At 43.1% G+C, this 19,314-nt stretch overlaps 1 protein-coding gene across 2 annotated transcripts in view; it reads left to right on the forward strand.

Moving 5' to 3' along the window:
• B3GNT2 (UDP-GlcNAc:betaGal beta-1,3-N-acetylglucosaminyltransferase 2) overlaps positions 1–19,314 on the forward strand; it is a 172,037-nt gene that overhangs the window by 149,705 nt on the left and 3,018 nt on the right. For both annotated transcript variants that reach the window (XR_003438242.1, XR_003438243.1), the window contains exons 4-8: positions 8,447–11,542; positions 11,786–11,969; positions 12,585–12,696; positions 12,994–13,145; positions 18,467–18,664. The gene's annotated coding sequence lies outside the window, so the exon portion shown is untranslated. The remainder of the gene's footprint in view (positions 1–8,446; positions 11,543–11,785; positions 11,970–12,584; positions 12,697–12,993; positions 13,146–18,466; positions 18,665–19,314) is intronic.

Here is a 19,314-nt window from a genome sequence, read left to right on the forward strand (position 1 = left end):
CTGGGACCTGAAGTGGAGCCCCACCCCTAATGCCTACCAAGAAAGTTTTGGGGAAAATAATGTGAAACAATGATTTTATTGTTTTTGTTTAAAATAACATTTATTATAAAAGTTCAAGTAATATAGAAAAGTACAGTAAAAAGAGTAAAAAACCCAACTCACTATGAATCCTACTGCCCAGAGACAAACATTCCCAACATTTATAAAGCATCATTAGAGACTCTGTTGGTATGTGAATAAATATAATGAAAAAATTTTATAAAAATAGGATTATACTCTGCACACCATTTTAGATGAAAAAAAAAATTTAATATTGTTTTACTTGAATTTAATGTCAGAAGAATTGAAGCAAAACTTAGAAATGACTAAATTGGTTGTTTCTTTCTTTCTTCTTTTTTTTTTTTTTGCGGTACACGAGCCTCTCACTGTTGTGGCCTCTCCCGTTGCGGAGCACACGCTCCAGACGCGCAGGCTCAGCGGCCATGGCTCACGGGCCCAGCCGCTCTGCGGCATGTGGGATCTTCCCGGACCGGGGCACGAACCCGTGTCCCCTGCATCGGCAGGCGGACCCCCAACCACTGCGCCACCAGGAAAGCCCTAAATTGGTTGTTTCTTCACCACAAGTTCTTAAAAGAGTCTTTTAGAATTAAAAAAAAACAATGAAAAACGTTAGAAGATTGAATTTTCTATGCTTTAAAAAAAAAGACAATTTTCAATTTTAAGTAATATTTATTGATCTTCTGCTGTAAATGATGAGGAATTACCCACTCTTACATTTTATCCCATGCCCAACTCTGTCTCTTGACTTTTATTATATTCCATTGTTACTGTTTCTCTCACTTCATTTTGTTCTCTGACTGTACTTCTTTCTGTTGTTTAGTTTTAGCTCTGTATTTAATGAACTCAGTGCTCACCCCTTCATGTTACCTCAGTGTTACAGGTTCAATTGTATTCTCCCCAAAAAAGGTATGTTGGAGTTCTAATTCCCAAGTACCTCAGCATGGCCTTATTTGAAAATAGTGTTTACAAGGGTGATCAAGTTAAAATGACATCATTAGAGTGGGCCCTAATCCAGTATGACTGGTGTTCTTATAAAAGGGGAAATTTGGACACAGATATGCACAGAGGGAAGACCATATATAGAGACATAGGGAGACCACCAGGTGAAGATTGGAGTTATGCTGCCACAAACCAAAGAACGTCTGGGGCTACAAAAGCTGGAAGAGGCAAGGAAGGATCCTTCCTTAGCTCCTTCAGAGGGAGCATGGACTTGCCCTCACCTTGATTTCAGAATTCTAGACTCCAGAACTGTGATACAATATTTTTCTAAGCCATCCAATTTGTGGTGCTTTGTTATGGCAGCCCTAGGAAACTAATGCACCTAGGTTCTCTATTCTAGAATTTATTTTGATTCCTTCCTTGGTTGGATAGATTTCATTCAAAAGTTGTTTTTTGATAAGGCTCCTGGATGCTTTATTCCCTAAGGTTGTGCATGCCTGAGAATGTTTGTCTTTGTACTTGAAGGATAACTTGGCGTGTACACAACCCTTGAATTTACTTCCCTTCAGACCTTCTTAGATGTTGGTCCTCTGTCTTTTGGCATTGAGAAGAAGCCTGAAGAAACTTGATTTTTCTCTCTTTATATGGTTTATTAACTATCTGACTATCCATGTGAGATTTTCTTTATCCTTGATGTTTTATAACTTCAGTAGGATATATTCTGACATTGAAGAGTCTATATCAGTTTTTCTTGGAATGTATATGTCCTTTGTGACTTGTAGGTTCAAGTCATCTTTGTTTTAAGAAAGTTCTCTTCAATTTTATTTTTGAAAATAATTTATACTTAATTCCTTGTATTCTCCTTCTTCAGAAATGCATATGCGCCTTCAGAAATGCCAAGAATCCCATTGGTCTTCTATAACAATGGCAGTTTTCTCTAGAAACATTAACAAATCTTGGTTTTGTTGTTGCTGTTCATTTTGTGTGATTTCCCAGATTCTTTCCACTATGGTTCAAACTACAGTCAGTTATTTGTATCCTATTTTCTGTTGCATCTAATGTAGATTCCATCTTTATCAAGGTTTACTCTTCCATTTTTATCCTGAATATACTAGCTTGCTTTTTATCTTTTTCTTTCATTTTTAAAATCACTTCTTTGAATTCTTATGTCTTTTCTTTAGGGTCTTTTTCTAGAAAGATAGTGTTATCTGAAATTTCTTTGAGAATATAGAAAATTTATCTGAACATCTTTTCTATTTCCTTGGGTAATTCTCCTTGTGATATTTATTTTTAAAGCAGCTTTTGTGTATATTCCCTTTCTCTACAATTTCTATGTGTAAATCCTATTATGGTTTCTTTTTGATTATTACTTATCATTGAATGAGGTCTACTACTGGCTGAATAATAGTATGACAAGTAGAGAAGTTGGTGGAGGAATTAAAGTCCTTCAACTTTAACAGGTCTTATGGTCTCACACACCCTTTCAGTTATTTCCTTTTCCTTGGGGACCATCTCCTCTTAGCTTTTAGTGTTCTGGAAAGCCATGTGACTTAGTCTCATAAGTTTCCTGTGGTGCAATCCAGTGGTCCCTGCCTCACTTGCGCCATCCCCTTGCATCACCCCACGCACTGTTGTCACACGTCTCTCTCTCTGGAGGCGAGGTCAGCAAGGTGATTCCTGCAGCCTACCTCCCCTGCCACTCTGCAGGATGAATCCCACTCTCTACAGGACATTCCCCAGTCTCTGGAGGCAGCCTGTGCTACCACATCTCAAAGATGGAATAAAGATGTCATCAGCCAACCTTCCACCATGGACCTTTGGAAAGATATGGGTCCTACCGTGGGTCCAAGGAGGCACCTGGCATCTCTCTTCCCTATTCCAATTCTGATCCCACAGTAAGCAGGTTTACTCATGGTTTTTCATTGACAGTTTTGGTCCTTCCTTGTCTCATTGAAAACAGAGGCCTCCTCCCTTTATTTTTCATTTCTTTTGCTTTGTTCATTTGGTTTCATAAGAGGAGAGTGGAATAAATATTTTACAGGAAGCTTCTGGTCTTGAAATGCTAATTGATAATAGAATCTATAGCTTGGGAAGATTTATCTGTATTATATCTATATGTGAATATATTATAAAAAGGAACATGATCTATTTTTCCATTTGTTTATATTCTTCTGCTATCTTAGTTTTAAAAGTGTCCTTGTTTATATCATGAATAGCACTCCTTAGATTCTCTTTGTTTGTTTTCAAAATGAAGATATCTTTATGACTTTTTATTTAAAAAATAGCACATGCTCATTGTAAAAATATTAAACAATACTAAAAAGAAAAATCATCGCTTCTCGGCCTTTTGGCTAAGATCAAGTGTAAAAAGAAAAATCACAGTGAAAATCACCTAAAATCCCACCATCTGTACATAACTACTATAAAATTTGTGTAATCATCTTTTGAGACATTTTCTAAGTGTACATAAATGTTTCTGTAATTTGACAAAATGAGGTCATAAATGCTGTTTTGTAAAGTTTTAAGATTTTAAAAGTTCTGTGTTAATACATTATCAATGGAAGAAATTCAAAGGAAGCAGAGAACCCCCTCCTTACTCTCTCCATCCTCTTCCCCTCTCTTGGGAAAAGCACTTGTCTTAGACTTCAGACCTCTCTCTGTTATTCACTTACATACATTTATAAACACATGGAACATACATGATTTTTGAAAACATGAATTAGATTATACTGAATATGACTGAAATTCTAAATTCGGTATTTTCTTCTTTGTTATTATTGTGAATAGGATCTCATTTTTAATTAATATTTCTAATCAGTTCAAAGGAATTAAGCTGTGTTTTGAATATACACTGAATCTTATATTCATCCACTTTACTCAACTGTTTTATTAATTCATATAAAGCCTCCGCATGGCTACAGTGGCCAGGCGATCATTTTAGGTGGCTGGGGTGAAGGTGGGACTCATAGGGCTTCCTGTTTTGCTACTATTTTTAATAACAATGTCTGCTTTGCATTAAAGATAAAACAAGCTCTGTTTTAAATAGCTCTGTATTATGTTATTGTAATATATTTCTATTCCTCTTTTTTAAAATGAAAAGTGACTATTGAATTTTATCAAGTGCTGTTTCAGCATCTGTTGAAATCATCACATTTTCATTATTTAATCCAGTGAATTGGATGATATTTTATTGTTATTATTAATAATAGTTGCCTTTGTGTCAAACCCTTCAGTCATTCTTGGGAGCCTCTTTGGCCATAAATAAATATTAATGAAATTTATGTATATTTTAATGTGAGATTTGTGGGTGGCTTTGATCTATAGGTGAAGATTCCCTAGACCGTGCTTCTTACTCTTTTTATCACTATTGTCCCCCTAATAAGCATTTTTTTCCTTAATTGTCCCCCCTGTAATTTTAATTCCACAGATACACTATCTATCTGTATTTGTACTGTTTGTATATCTGCACTTCCTACATAAAAGAGAGTAAGATTCTTTAGCCCCTTCAAGAACCAAATTGCTCCATTGGAATGCATGGAGCTGTCACCCCATTGTGAATACATGGCCTATAGTATTCTTTGTTTGTACATTACCTTTATTAGATTTCAGGATCAAGCCCTGTGTATCTTCACATCTTGGAATGAACTATGCAATAGGTCACACTTTTCAAGGTTCAGAAACAATGTATGGAATAGTAAGAGCTGCTTTAAGTAAAGACCAAGTCTATTCATCAGCTCCTCTCTGACCATCCTAATAAAAACAGACCAAGAAATACATTTGACCTTTGTCATCACTAACAGAGTCAGCCCCAGGGCCTTCCAATTCCAGTTCAGTCCGTTCCTGGAGAGACTTTGCCAAGCAAGACTTTGTAAATTGTAGCCCACAAGCTCTTTTCTTCACAGCATCAATCTCAGGCCCTTCAGCATGTGGATCAGAGTATTTGCAATACTTAGCGGATAAGACAGGTTATAGGACAGGAGAGGAAATCAAGGGGTGAGGGCCTAGAATGTCATTAGACCCCTAAAGCTGTATGCATTGCTTAGCAGGAGAACATGGCAGCCATGGAGAACAAGACTCCTTTGGGGCAGCTGCTTGTAAAGCCAAGAAGTGAAGCCAAGGATTGACAGTACAGTAGCTGGATTTGAACCCAGAGAGAAGAAGTGGAGGGCAGAGGTTGGAGTCACCAGCTGAGCTGTAGATTGGGATGTTGCAATAGGTATTAAAGTACAGAAGGGTGAGAGCCCCAGGCTCTGTTCTCAAAGGCTTATATTGCCTGTAGCACATGCCTCTTTTGTAGCTTCAGTCCTGTCTTAAAGGGCTAGAACTCCTTAATTTCCATTTTTCAAGGGAGGTGATTAGTCTGGGAAAGTTTGGGAGGATTTAGTATTCACCCATATTGTGGTAGACACACCCTAAGGTGACCTCCAATAAATAACACTCCTGTATAGTAATCCCCTCCCGTTAGATGTAAGTGGAACCTTGTGACTTGCTTCTAACTAGTGTATCATGGCAAAGGTGATGGGGTGTCACTCCTTAATTACATATGATAGATACAGATATAGCTAGCTAGCTAGCTAGACAGACAGACAGACTGGAGAGATTCTCCTGTTGACCTTGAAGAAGCAAAATGCCATGTTGTGAACTGCCTATGGGGAGGGTCACGTGGCAAGGAGCAGCAGGTGGCCTTAGGACCTGAGGATAGCCAACAGTTAGTAAGAAGCTGGGGCCTTAGGCAAACAGCCATAAGGAAATGGATTCTGCCAACAGCCAATAAGCTTGGAAGCAGATTTTTCCCATCAAGGCACCAGATAAGAACACTGTACAGTTAACACCTTGATTACCACCTGTGAAACTCTGAGCCAGGAACCCAGCTAAGCTGTACCTGGACTTCTAAGCCAGCGAAACTGTAAGATAATAAATACGTATTATTTTGAGCCGCTGGATTTGTGGTAATTTGTTATGCAGCAACAGAACACTGTTGCCATATATGTGTGTGTGTGTGTATATATGTGTGTGTGTGTGTGTGTGTGTGTATATATATATATATGTGATCGATCTATATCTATATACCTGGACACTTCTTGTTGAGTAGCTTTCTAAATTTCTTTCTCCCTCCAAGTTATTGGTTTAATATTTACTAGGTTAAGTATGGACTTCCATATTGTAAAAAAAAAAAAAAGAAAAAAATTGTTCTTTTCACTCATATGTTCAAATCTTATTAGCAAATGCTTTTGTGTTCTATTCTTATTTTTAAATTTTGTATATTGGTTGGTATCTCCTTTCTCAATTCAGATTTTATTGAAATGCCTTTACTTTTCAAATACTTAGCTTTTGGTTTTATTTACTGCGTCCAGAGAAATTATTTTTTACTTTCAAAATGATTTCCTTCTGCTTTTATGGTTGTATTTTCTTCTTCCTCTTTAGTCTGGCTTGTCTTTTCCTTCCTTTTCTCATATTGTCAATTGAATTCTTTCTAAAATATTCCCTTTTATCAACCACCAAAAAAGAGAAAATTTTAAATCATAAAATTTCCTAAAAGTACTGCTTTGACTACATTCCACAGAGATTACTGTGGCATGTTTTAACCAACATTGTTTTCTGAATAAACTCCTTTTGTGTTCTTTATTTCCTTTCCAATTCAACTGTTGACTCAGTAAGTATTTTTACATTTCCAAGTAGTTGGTTTATTTTTATTTGTTTTGGTTGTTACTTTATATTTCATTCTATTTTGGCCAGAGAACATAGCACATTTCATTTCTGTTCTTTTTGAACTAGTAGAGATTATGTCTGTGGTCTAGCATGTGGTGTATGACACCATATGGGCAACTGCCATGGACAGTTGGAAATTATACATAGTACAAGATATCCATTAATTCTATCTCTAAGAGATTTTTTTCTCAAGGGCTGGGACAGTCTCAGGAACTAAAGTGAGAGTTGAGGAATATCTAAAACTGTATTAGCAGGGGGACTCTGGTTCCAGGCTGAGCTGGGAAGGGCACCACTCAAGTAGCCTAGGAGTGTGTTGCTGAAATAGAGGGGGAATAGTTAAGAGAATAGCTGGTACGACAGGCCAGAGAGGTGGAGAAATAAGGTGTCACATGCACAGTGAGGCAGGTCCAACAGTAGACAAGCAAAGACGTCAAAGAGGAGATAAAGAGTGAGCGGTGGATCTCTCTGGCATATTTTGGGGTGGCATTTTCTGCTACCCTTCAAGGTCAAGAACAGCACACTGTAGGAGAGCCTGAAGTTAGGAGGAGCCGGAACACTTGTTAACTTCCACAACCTCGGCACTGGCCCTGGAGGCCTGCCAGACTTTACCTTACTTAGGAAAAATACTCCATTTGATTAATCTGCCATATTTGCATTTCTATTATTATGCAGTTGAATTCAAGCCTCACTGAGGATAGGACAGTAAAATCTCTTACTATAATTGTTTTTCTAAAATGAAATTTTCTTGTATTTATGCCCATTTTTGCTTTCTGCATTTTATAACTATATTTTAGGGTCATATATATTCAATGTTCTTAATATTTTATTATTAAATATGTCTTTTCTATTATATGATGATCTTTTCATTCTTTTGAATACTTTTTCCTTTTATTTGGTAGGCAGTGAAAAGCAAAAAAAATTTTTCTCATAGAAGAGAGTTAAAAGTTCTGATTGTCGTTAGTTAGGACCAAATGTAGAAAAGGAAATGTTTATTGTTTGTTTTAAGTTAATTGCCCATTACTGCTAAAAAAAAAAAAATGACTTACCACACATACTTACTTGCAAGATACAAATAAGCAAAAGACATAATGGAAAAGAGATAAGGAAATATAAAAATCAAAATAAAATATGAACCCAGGAAATGACTAAACATGAGAGTAAGTGAATACAGTCAAAATTCTTCTACTGCATACAAAGCACCCCAGTTCAGATCGAAAAACAAAATCCGTTAGTAAATTATGAGGTACACTCAAAGGTTTTTTTAAAAGAAAAAACCTGGAAAGTTAGATGACTATTTCTATCAAAATCAAACAGAAAAGGGAAAGGAGGATTTCTAGAATCATGAGTGGCCTCTGAGGGCCCCTCATCTCCTCAATCCGGTTCTCCCATGGAGAGGGGGCCACTGCCCCCAAATGCCTCGGCTCTAAGGTGTGCTGTCAGGGGTCCCTGGAGGCTCCCCTTGTAGGTACAAACCTCAGTCCACCAACTCAAGTGAAGAAGAAACAGAAGCTTCTCTGTTTTCCTTGATGCAGCTGAACTTCTAGTATAGTCTCCCAGGCCATCAAGGTGTCCCGATTCATCCCAGCCATATACGGTCCACCCTCTTTTCCTCCGGGTGTCTAGTTGTTGAAACTCAGTCATGGGTACAAGGAAGTTCATTATACTAGTTTGCCTAATTTTGCATATGTTCTGAAATTTGCCGTAGTGACTTTCTTTTTTCTTTTTCTTTTTTTTGAAGGAGACCTTCCACATAAAAATTCTGATTTTGGATTCTTTTGGAAAAATGGAAATACCTGGTAACACTAGCCCAGACCTCCACCGTGTAGCAACCAGCCAAATTGAGAAGTGTTACAGGAACATGCCGTCCAGGGAACCACAGACCCCACCACTCCCTGGTGCCCTTAAAGCCCACTTCCTGTATCTGTGCTTCAGCCTCAACATCAGCCTCTGGTTTGCAATCCATAAGAACTTTCCTTTCCTTCCTTCTGGGCCTTCACTCTCCTTCCCTGGGCCCAGCCATCACGGGTCAGGTCGGGCTGGGCCAAAGTGGGTGCTTGACTTTCCCTTCCTTTTCATGATGTTTTTCTACCAAATCGTTTTTCTGTGCTCTGAAACCTTTTTGGTCCCCCAAGAGTGGAGGATTTTGAAACTCAAAAGCCAGAAGGAGACACTTCTCCCTCCTCCATCCCCTCCGGGGCAGTGCTTCATATCACATCCCTTCCCTGAGGGAGTGCGAAAGAACAGCCTGAGACTTTAAAAGGGGAAACAGCAGACCAGGATGGGAAGGAAACCAGGGGGGAAATTTGGTTAAGAAGGAGATATGGGTCTTAGACATATCAGATTTGCAACTATTAAAACGTTGGATGATATCAAGTGACACAAAAGGTGAAGGAAAGCAGAATATCTCATAGGAATGTTAACTAATCTTTCTAGGAAGCAGATTGACAGTGTTAAGTGATGTGGAATATGGGCCACTCCTACAACCCAGTACTTGGGGACGCTGAGCCCAGAGACATTCTTGCCCAGGCCCCCAAAGAAACATGTGTGGATTTGTTCTTGGAGAATTGTTTGTAATAATGAAGATTTGGAAACACCTAGAAGTTTATTCATAGGAAAGTAGTTACATAAAAGGTTATATGAAAATGCTGAGTACCATTCAGCAGATAAAAGGAATGCTCTGGTCCATATTTACTTATATTAACTTGCAGCCATCTCAAAATCTCATAGTCTTGACTGGAAAAAAGTGAGAAAAGAATGACATGTTTACCAAAGACTACTTAAGCATATTTTTAAAAATATGCACAAAATAATACCAATATTGGGCCTAGATACACATAGAAATATAGATTGGCCAGACACAAAGAATCACAAGGACGTAAGAGGAGAAAAATGAGATTGGGGATGGGGTGAAGGGGTCAAGAAAATAAAGTAAAATAAAAGTGAGCCCTGCATATGCTAATAAAGATGGTATGCATGTGGCTAATTGATCCTGAGCAAAGGAGGTCTCGGCAAACAGAAAACTACAGCAAAACAAAACATCAGTTAATGTTTAAAATATTAACCTGATGCCTGTGGAAAGAGAACTCTGTGAATAACCAAAGGTCTGATGAGTGCCCAGAGGTGACCGAGCAGTCCTGCAGTCCCTGTGATTCCCTCCAACTGATCTCCTGCTGGGGTCACTCCATAGCTTGGCCTTGAGTTGCTTTTATCCACAGACTTTCAGCCTCCCAGCACCGCTGACTGCTCTCAGGAAAACTGTTGGATCACGAGATTTTCCCACAGAGATCGTCACCATGGGGTATCTTCAACCTGTTATTAGCCTCGAGTTCCTCCAGCAAAGTCAGGATATCCTGGGAACGAGTACTCCTCCAGCCCCTGAAGCCTCCTTTTTAATGCGCCTTCAGTACCCAAAACTTTCTCAGACAGAGTGTTATATGAGGTCCAGCTTTTTTTGCTTGGGGTGTGGAGGACAGAGGTGAGCGGTTCTGGCCAGCAGCTCTGTTTCCCCTTGAAGCCCCACTCTTGGGGAGCGAGGGGGAGAAAGAGAGACGAGGAGCTATTTGCTGTCTCCCTAATCCATCCTTCTCTCTCTTTCTCTTCCCCTCCCTCCTTTCCTTAGAAACATATATTCAGTGCTGAGTGTACACAAGGCATGTGGCAGCCCCCATTGAATCTGGCATTGTCCCCTGCCCTCAAGGAGAGTCAAGTCCGGGGGGGAGCAAGCGGTGAGTGTGGTCAAGCATGGTAGGGATTTGTGAGGGGCGAGGGAGCTATGAGACCACAGAGGCGGGCAGCTATATCACATGGGAGGCTTCTTGGAGGTGGTCCTCCTTGAGCTGAGTCTGAAAGGGTAAATAGAGGTAACAAGAAGGGGAATAATGGGGGAAAGGTATTCTATTGCAATGGCTGGGAGGCATGAAACAGCAGGACATAGAGGGAGCTGTCAGCAGTTCATCATGTCTGGATTTGGGGCTCCGGAAGAGCCTTGGGTGCTAGGACTTCGCTCATGTTCTATCTTCTCCCTGAAGCCTGCAGAACTACCCCAGTCCTGCCAGATCCCCCTCTTCTGAAATCTTGGACCAACCTTTTATAATTGCATGTTCCCCTACTGTTATGGGGTGTGTGTGTGTGTGTGTGTGTGTGTGTGTGTGTATGTGTGTGTGAGTGTGAAGGTTTTGTTTCCCAGTCTCAACTTGGAGAGGGGCCCACAAGCCCAGGGTTTCTCCCACCCAGTGCCTTGCATCCAGCCTTCACCCCACCGAGAGGGTGTACTGTTCAGTGGGGAAGCAGACTGAGGCGGCGGGTAGCAGCACCAAATCCCACATAGTGCGTTGGGTTTTCAGCCTGAGCGGCTTCTGTAGGGATATGTCTGACCGGGCTGTCATCTGGGCCAATGCCCAGGTGAATGTTCTTCTCAGAGGGAGACCTGAAAGCCCTGGTATTCAGCCTCTCAGATGGTGCCCAGTGAGCCCCACCTCCCGGTTTTCATGGTCTTGTGCAGTCTCCTCCCACATTGTGTCAGGATTGAGCGGTATGACCAACAAAATACAGCAGATTGATGGCATATGCCTTTGAGGCTAGCTCAATAAAAGACACTGTGACTTCTGCATTAGTTCCTGTCTTGGACTGCTCACTCTGGAAGAAGCCAGCTGCCATGTCGTCAGGACACACAAGCAGCCCTATCAAAGGTCCATGTGGTACAGAACCGAGGCCTCCTGCCAACAGCCATGAGAGGAGCCATCTTGCATGTGGACCCCCAGCTCCAATCAAGCCTTCAGATGACAGCAGCCCCGTTCAACATCTTGAGACCTTGAGCCAGAACAACCCAGCTCAGGTGCTTCCAAATTCCTGACTCTTAGACTGTTAGAGATGATAAGTGTTTATCATTTAAGTCATGAAGTTTGGGGTAATTTGTTACATAGTGATAGATAACTAACACAAAGCACTCGGCAACACTGTGTGGCTTTTCCTGCTATGGGTTTGGGGGTTTCCTGGCTGGGGTTTTGCCTCCTGTGACAGCAGAAATATGAGGGCTCCCAAAGGTCACAGCCACTCACCCCGTTCCTTCCTTCCACAGGTGCTTCCCTTGATGGGATCAATAGCCCAGCAGCAGATGCAGAAGAACTCTCCTCTGAACTTTCCTTATCTGCCTGGCACAGAGCATGGAGAATCAGCAGCCACCCCCCCACCTCCACCCTCCAGCTGGTCTCCAGTCAGGGAGGCACTGACCTTGGGCACCAGGACATTCCCAAAGAAATTGTGTAAACAAGCCTCATCAGAGCCTTCCATCTTTTGAAGCCCTCCCCCTCCCCCGCCCGCTTTTGTTAAGTTGGTATATGAACCTTTGCCTCTGGTTCCTCAGTGAGTTACTCATTACACAGTGCTCCTGCACTCAGTGTGTGCATAAACTTTGTCTTTTCTCCTGTTAATCTAGCCCCTACCCCCAACCCTCGAACCTAAATTGGTAGAGAAAAAAGTTTTTCCTCCCGATACTCTCTAATCAAAGGAATCCCCAGGGGCTATCAGCTGGGAAGTTCTGGAGCCCTTTGCACTGAGTTTGCTCTCTGGTCACGTGAACTTTCCTTAAGAACAGCCACCTCTGCAGGGCAGCTGCCCCAGGGAGTCTCAACCCCACACCCCAGCACAGGTGGCCAGGGGCCCCCAGAAACACAACTGCTGGACCTGAGGTCACAGCAAGGGCAAACTCTGACTTACAGAAGCTGCATCTCCTGGTCTGTAGCAGCTTCTTTTCAGATTTTGGCTTATTTAGCAAACACTTAGTGCTTGCTCTGTGCTAGGCTCTGTTTTAAGTACATTAAGTCATTTAATCCTCATAACAGCCCTATGAGGTCAATGCTATTGTCTTCATTTTACAGATAAGAATCCTAAGGCACAGAGAGGTTAAGCAATTTGCTCAAGGTCACACAGCGAGTAGTAGCAGCATAGGAATTTGCACATGGGCAGCCTGGCTGTGCACTCTGTCCTGAGGTAAGAATTGTCCATTCGGTGATCATTCTGTGCCACTGGGGCACTGTTTCTTGGCCAGGGCTCCTGGGGCTGGACAGGGTTATGTGTTTGAGTTCTGGCTATAGGGAATCCAGAGGTCCACATCCCAGCTGGGCATGGCCTCCTGAGGAAGCCAGGCTACATCCTTACTAGGGAAAACCACAGGGGTTTACCTTCTGAGGTCAACCTCTGTACTCAGTCCTGAGGGTCTGCCTGAGGCGTGCCTGGGGCAGGAGGATATCCTCTCTGACCACGCTCATTCTTGTCTTCTCCCCTTAGCTCAGCCAGGCACCTGCGGAGAGACCCTCACACTTCCCGTCTGCCTACACCAGTGGTTCTCAACCAAGAGCAATTTTGCCCCCCGAAGGACATGTGGTGATGTCTAGAGACATTTTTGATTGTTGTGACCAGAAGGCTGCTACTGGCACCTAGTAAGTAGAGGCCAAAAATGGTGCTAAACGTTCTGAAATGCACAGGATGAGGCCTCACAACAAAGGGATTACCTGGTCCAAAAGGTCAGCAATGCCGAGGTTGAGAAACTGACCGGGGCCCATCTCACAGCCTCCTTGAGGCTGAGGACCCTCCACCACACACACATACACACACACGATCTGATTTCTGTTACAGTGGTGGTCCAGGGTCCTGGGGGTGGGGGCAACATGCATCCTCACCTCAGCATCTCTTAGAGGCCACCTCAGAACATGAAAGACTCAGTTTGCGCTGCAGCTACAAGTTTTTGGAGATAAGAATTTTGAGGCAAATGTAGCTGATGTTCTTTTGTATCAGGCTCTGTGCTAAGTAAGCATTTCACATATTTGATCTTAGGAAATCTTCATAAACCAGTCTTAGATGCTATTATTATCCCTATTTCAAAGATTGGGAAACTGAGGCTGAAAAAGGTTAAGGAACTCACCCAAGGTCACACAGCTAATAGGTGACAGGGCCAGGTTTCCAGCTGACCCATGCAGACCGATGGCACAGATGCACATACCCAGGCAAAGTAAAGATAGCAAGTTTCCAGGGAGAGCCCGCCTGATGCCCACCCTGGGCCTGCCGGAGGTCAGGGGTTTGGTGCCCTCCCCTGGGACGGAGGGATCCAGCACCACTCCACTGCACAGCTGCAACCAAGACTCTCCGAGCTGGGCAGAGAGCAGCTTGACCTGCCATGGTTCTTAAAGAGGGAGGAGTGGAGAGAAGGCAGAGGCGGGTTTGTTTTGTACAGGGACGGTAAAGACAGAAAACCCACCGGGAAGAGATGGGCGAAGAAGCCAGGCTCGGGAGCTCTTTATTAGTTACTGTAGCAGGGGAAAGAATGGGAAGCTTCTTTCTAAGCCGTAAATGCCATCCTTTGATCCCTGTGCCTATCAGAGATAAATGAGTCACTTAGGCCTCAGAAATTAATGATCGTTCTAATTATTACCTTAAGTGACCTTCCAGCAGTAGTAATTCTCACCACTCCCTGCAAAGTAGCTGTGTCCGGGTTTGACCAGGGTTGGGGAAGAGGCCGGACCAAAGTGGGGAGAGTTCCTTTGGTGACTGGGCTCAGTTTGCAAAGAGGAAATCAGCCTCAGCTCTTCAGGCCAGAGAACAGTTCGACCCAGACCCCAGCTTCTGGGCTCTGCCTTCTTCTGTGCCTTCAGGGCCCTGTTGAACCCTGACCCCACTGAGAGGGTTGGACCAGAAGTGTGTGCAGAGCTCCAGGGCCATCTGAAAGCAAGAGGTCGTTTGGTGCAAAGTTAACACGACCTTCCGCAGGCCCCTGCCCATTCAGATTCAAGGAAGAGCTTTGAAGTTTCCTTTGTGTGCATGTTTTCATAGCCCTGATCCTGCTGTACTGGAATTAGCCTGCAGCCCTGCCCATCCCTGGAGATTTATTCCCCAGCTACAAAAATCTTAGAAAAATACTGCAAGCTCCACCCAGCATCCCCAAGCCACTGGCTGCTTTTTCCTCAGGCTAAAATACAAAGGAGACCTCAGAACCGCCACCAGGAGACATTTTGTACGTGTTTATAGTTTCTCTAGAGTCATTCCGATGACCCCCTAGAACCGGATCTCGGGGCAAAAGCTTCCAAGATGTGCATGCTGGGAGGTGGGGCGAACGTGGTAAGAGGAAGGGTGAGAGAACAGATTGTCCCTGAAGCTGCCAAGGGCCAGGGCAGTACCAGCAGGGTCCAAAGAGAAGAAAAAGCAGGTGGACTGAGCCTTTCCAGTCGTACCCCATGAGCCAACCACTGCACTTTGTGTAGACAAACATCAGTCTCAGGAATCTGTGTTGCTCTGAGCGTCACAAAAGGGCCTCTGCTATCATATTGCCCAACCCCACCAGAAGGTCTGTAAGCTGGTATTGAAGAAGGGGGGTGGGGCAGAGGGAGGGGGAGTGGAGGAAGAAGAAAGACTGAAACAGATAGACGGACAGACAGGGAGGGAGGGAAGCCCGGAATCCCAAAGCCCGGAATCCCAAATCCCAAAGCAAAATGCCAGGTAGATTTTGCTTACCTGATTTGCTTTTCAGAGTAAAGACTCTGAGCAATGGTGCCATCTTGTGGTCATGAGGAGGAATTACAACCAGTCTCTCTCTCCCTCCCCCCGCATCCCTCCCTCCCTCCTTCCCTCCATCCCTTTATCCCCCCCCCACCTCTGTCTCTCTCTACTGGGTACATAAATAGATCACATAATGGGAAGTACTAATAAGTGTAAGGAAGAGAAATCTAGCAGGAGAATTGTAAGGCCATTTCAGGTAGTAATTGACCAGGCACAACTATTATTAAGCGGCTGACATTTGCTCAGAGGCCTGAAGGGGGCGACGGAGCAGGCCGAGTGCATATCCGAGGGAAGAAGGAATCGCCAAGTGTAAAGGATGCAAAGGCCTGAAGCTTATGTGTGGATCTCCTCAGGGCTGTGGTTCTAGCAGAAGCAGCTCTAGGAGATGACGCACGAAATGATGTAGGGGTCTAGAGTCTAGGGACTAAGAATAGATCTGACATGTATCCCTTCTCTGGCCAGCCCTGTTGTCAGCATCCAAAGATACCTTTAGAGAAATCCACCTGCCCAGGGCCCACAGAGCACGTGGGGTGGCCATGCTCTAGGTCCACAGTCAGGATCTTTTCTGGCTCCCATCCTTCCAAATCCAGAAGCTGACTTTCTCCCGCCAGATGGAGAAGCTTAATTAACATACAACAAGAAAATTACAATTTCTAGAGCCTCAAATAAAAGATGCCCCTAAAACTCCATAAAAATGGAACTGACCCCATTTCTTAGGGCTTCAGTTCTGCTTCCTTTTTTTTAAGAAACATTTAAGTTTTTAAAAACAAAGTAATATATATTCATAGTTTAAAAGTCAATAGTATTACGATGTTCATAATAAAAAAGAGCATCCTTTCTACCTCCCAGTCCCTTTCTCCAGAGCAAGCACGTCTAGTCTTCCCCTATTTGAGAAGCTGACTTTTGATGTGAGAAATCCAACACGCTTCACTGTCTGGGCCGGTGTTTTCTTTCCCCAAATTGTTGGACTCCCTTATGTGGCCAATGGTGATCCCACGACTCTGCCTTTGCTTATATCAAACAGCCCAGATCTCCAGCTGAATGACATGTCCACTAAGAACGCAAAGGTGAAATAAAAGAAGAGCAGCTCTTTCTGAGAGAGAGAAGGCCCAAGTGTTCGAGACTTGCCTACTGGCCAGTTCGTGTTCCGGGCTGGCCTGCTCTGCCCCTTGCTCATTTCACAAATGGTGCACAGTGTCCAGGTGTGTTTTGCTCCATTTCCAGGTTAATAGAGCACAGTTTGCAGCTGTGCTTACAAAATATCACCTGGAATATTATTTGGGGGTAGGGTGTGGGTTGCTAAGCTTTTTTCTTTATTTCTGTAGGTTTATATTCTCTGTAGGCAGGGAGCCAGTTGCTTACAAGTAAAACTGCTCCAAACTAGATTGCTATCAGAGCCCATTTGGTTTTGCTTTTCCAGCATATGAGTCAACAAGAATGAGTCAGATGCTTCCTGAGTGGCCTCTGGGTAGATGAGGTGACTGTTTCGTCAGGTTACTTGACTCAGAAGGTCAGAAATGCCCGCAACAAGAAACCCTAGGACTTGATAGCTTTTTTTCAGTGTTTGCATTCACAATCCTGTGCAGGGGCCCCAGTCTTTTCCCTGAGAGCATTCAGTAGCCTGGGTGGCCAGGTCAAATGACTGCTACCAAAATAAAAAAACAAAACAAAACAAGACCCACAGGAATGTTACAAAACAGTGAATCTAGTCTTTTCATTTTTGTGGTTTTGGCAACTGCTTTATTTGGGTATGTTCTTGATGGTTGATGGTTTCAGAGGGTTCTATCCAAGTGGAAGTCCTCTGACGAGAAAGTGTAAGTTGTTCCTTGTAACATTCCCCATGTCAGGGAACTTGGGCTGACTGCAGCTCCAAGCTCTTGCTCTGGGCTCTTCAGGGTCAGTGTCTTCTGCTCAGGTAAGTTTGGCAGGTAAGTTTGTTCAGGTAATACTGTCTTGTTACAGGGGGCACCTGACTGGGTCTGGGGAAAGGCCCTGGGAGATGCTTCCTCTCTGAGCCTGTACCTCGGCCTGTGTGTAGGGAAGGCAGGTTGGTCACTGCTGCCTCGAAGCTAACCCAGCCTTACCTGGATCAGAAGCTATAATAGACTCACTTAGAGTAAAATCACTGGCTACCAGGGCAAAGCAGGACTTAGCTGTCTTCTCCCTGCCACAAGAAACAGGCCTGCCGTTGCTACCTCTCCAGTGAGAGTGAGGGTGACATTTGCCTCTGTGTGGTTTTCAGTTTTAGGAAGATGGAGTTTGGGAACTGGGGGCACGGGGAGGCCTGACAATTTTGACAAGGACTTACAGCAGGATTCTTGGGTGCTGCCCCCAGGACTAAACCACGGCAACATTTCACGAGGCCAGTTTGCCGAACGTATCGTGCCCAGGTCCGTCCTGGCTTATTGTTAGTTATCAGTTACTGTTAAATTTTAAGATTACCCTTTTTCATTCTTAAAAATGTCCTGCTTTGGGGGATAAATGATGTGGCCACCCAATATTTGGGGTACCTTTGGGGAATGTATCCTAAGAATGTGTACAAAGATGTAGCTTCCAGAGATGTTTATCACAGGGCTACTAGGCACGAAGAAAAGTTAGAGATACGTTATGTATCTACAATAATCCTACAATAAAGGATTAACTAAATTAGTTAAATAAATTATAGTACATCCACATAGTGGAATGCTAGGTAGCCATTAAAAAATGAAATGTAACAAAATAGTAAATAGCATAGAAATACATGCATACTATTAAGGAAAATTACTAAACACTATATATATGTCTATATAAACATATATGGTATTATTCAAACCTAGTTTACAAAGAAAAGGAAACATATGCACTTAAAAGGACTGGATACACAACACTGTAAAGCAATTATACTCCAATAATGATGTTAAAAAATAAAATAAGGACTGGATGAATACACAATAAATTGGTGGTGGTTATGTCTGGGAAGTGGGGTTAGAAGTGGCTTCTATATTCTCCCTTATGCTTTTCCTGTGCTTCTAAATTTTCTACAATGAGCATATATGTTGTAGCAGAATAATGACCAGAGATGTCTACATCCTAATGCTGGGAGTCTGTGACTATGTTAGGTTACATGACAAAAGGGAATTAAGTTTGCATATGGAACTGTCACTGCTAATCAGCTGACCTGGAGAAGGTGAGAGCAGCTGGGATAACCCAGGTGGGCCCAATGTCATCACAGGGGTCTTTACATGTGGAAGAGGGAGGCAGAACATTGATGCCCTGGGAGAAAGTCTCCACCAGCTATTGAAGACGGGAGGGAGCCAGAAGCCCAGAAAAGCCGGCGACCCCTAGAAGCTGGAAAAGGCAAGAGAACCGGTTCTCTCCTAGAGCCTCCAGAAAAGGAACTTGGCCCTGCTAACACCTTGCTTTGAGCCCAGTGAGTCTCATTTTGGACTTCTGACACCCAAAACTTTAAGGTGATAAACTTGTGTTGTTTTAATCTGCTAGGTTTGTGGAAGTTGGTTACAGCAGCAATAGGATTTTAATAAAACAAATTTCTCTTTTAGTCAGAAAAAAAGAGATGATGATAATAAAAGTCATTTTAGAAGAAAGGATTAGAAATCGCTCCTTGTAATTTAACCCAACAGCCATCCAAGGAGGAGCTAGGAGGAGGCCTGGCACAGTCTTCTTCCTACAAAAAATCTGCAGGAGGTGCCCATAGGCACAGCTGGCTGTTGTTTTGTTATTAGTAGAAAATAATAATGCAAGGGATATAACTAGATAACCCAAAGGGCCAGCAGCCTGAGAATTGTCCTACAGCAGGGCACAGTGAATTGCACAAAATCAGGCAAGAGCAACAAGTACTAGGGGTCCAGAGAGGGAGAACTCTGGGACTAAGCAAGGAAACCAGACTTGAAAGGAAACCCTTTTCAAGTGAGTGGAAACTGCCAGGTGGTTCTGCTGGTGTGTGCTGGCAAATCCCATTCTGGCACCAAGGGACAGAAGAGACGTGATGGGCACGGCTCATGGGGAGGTTTTCCAGCCCCACCCAGGGGCGCTTGTTTGCAGTCTTGCCCATTCTGGACT

This window comes from Aethalodelphis obliquidens, unplaced genomic scaffold, assembly GCF_003676395.1.
Source record: "Aethalodelphis obliquidens isolate GAN/ISIS:26980383/991018 unplaced genomic scaffold, ASM367639v1 scaffold40, whole genome shotgun sequence".
Taxonomy (NCBI): Eukaryota; Metazoa; Chordata; class Mammalia; order Artiodactyla; family Delphinidae; genus Aethalodelphis; species Aethalodelphis obliquidens.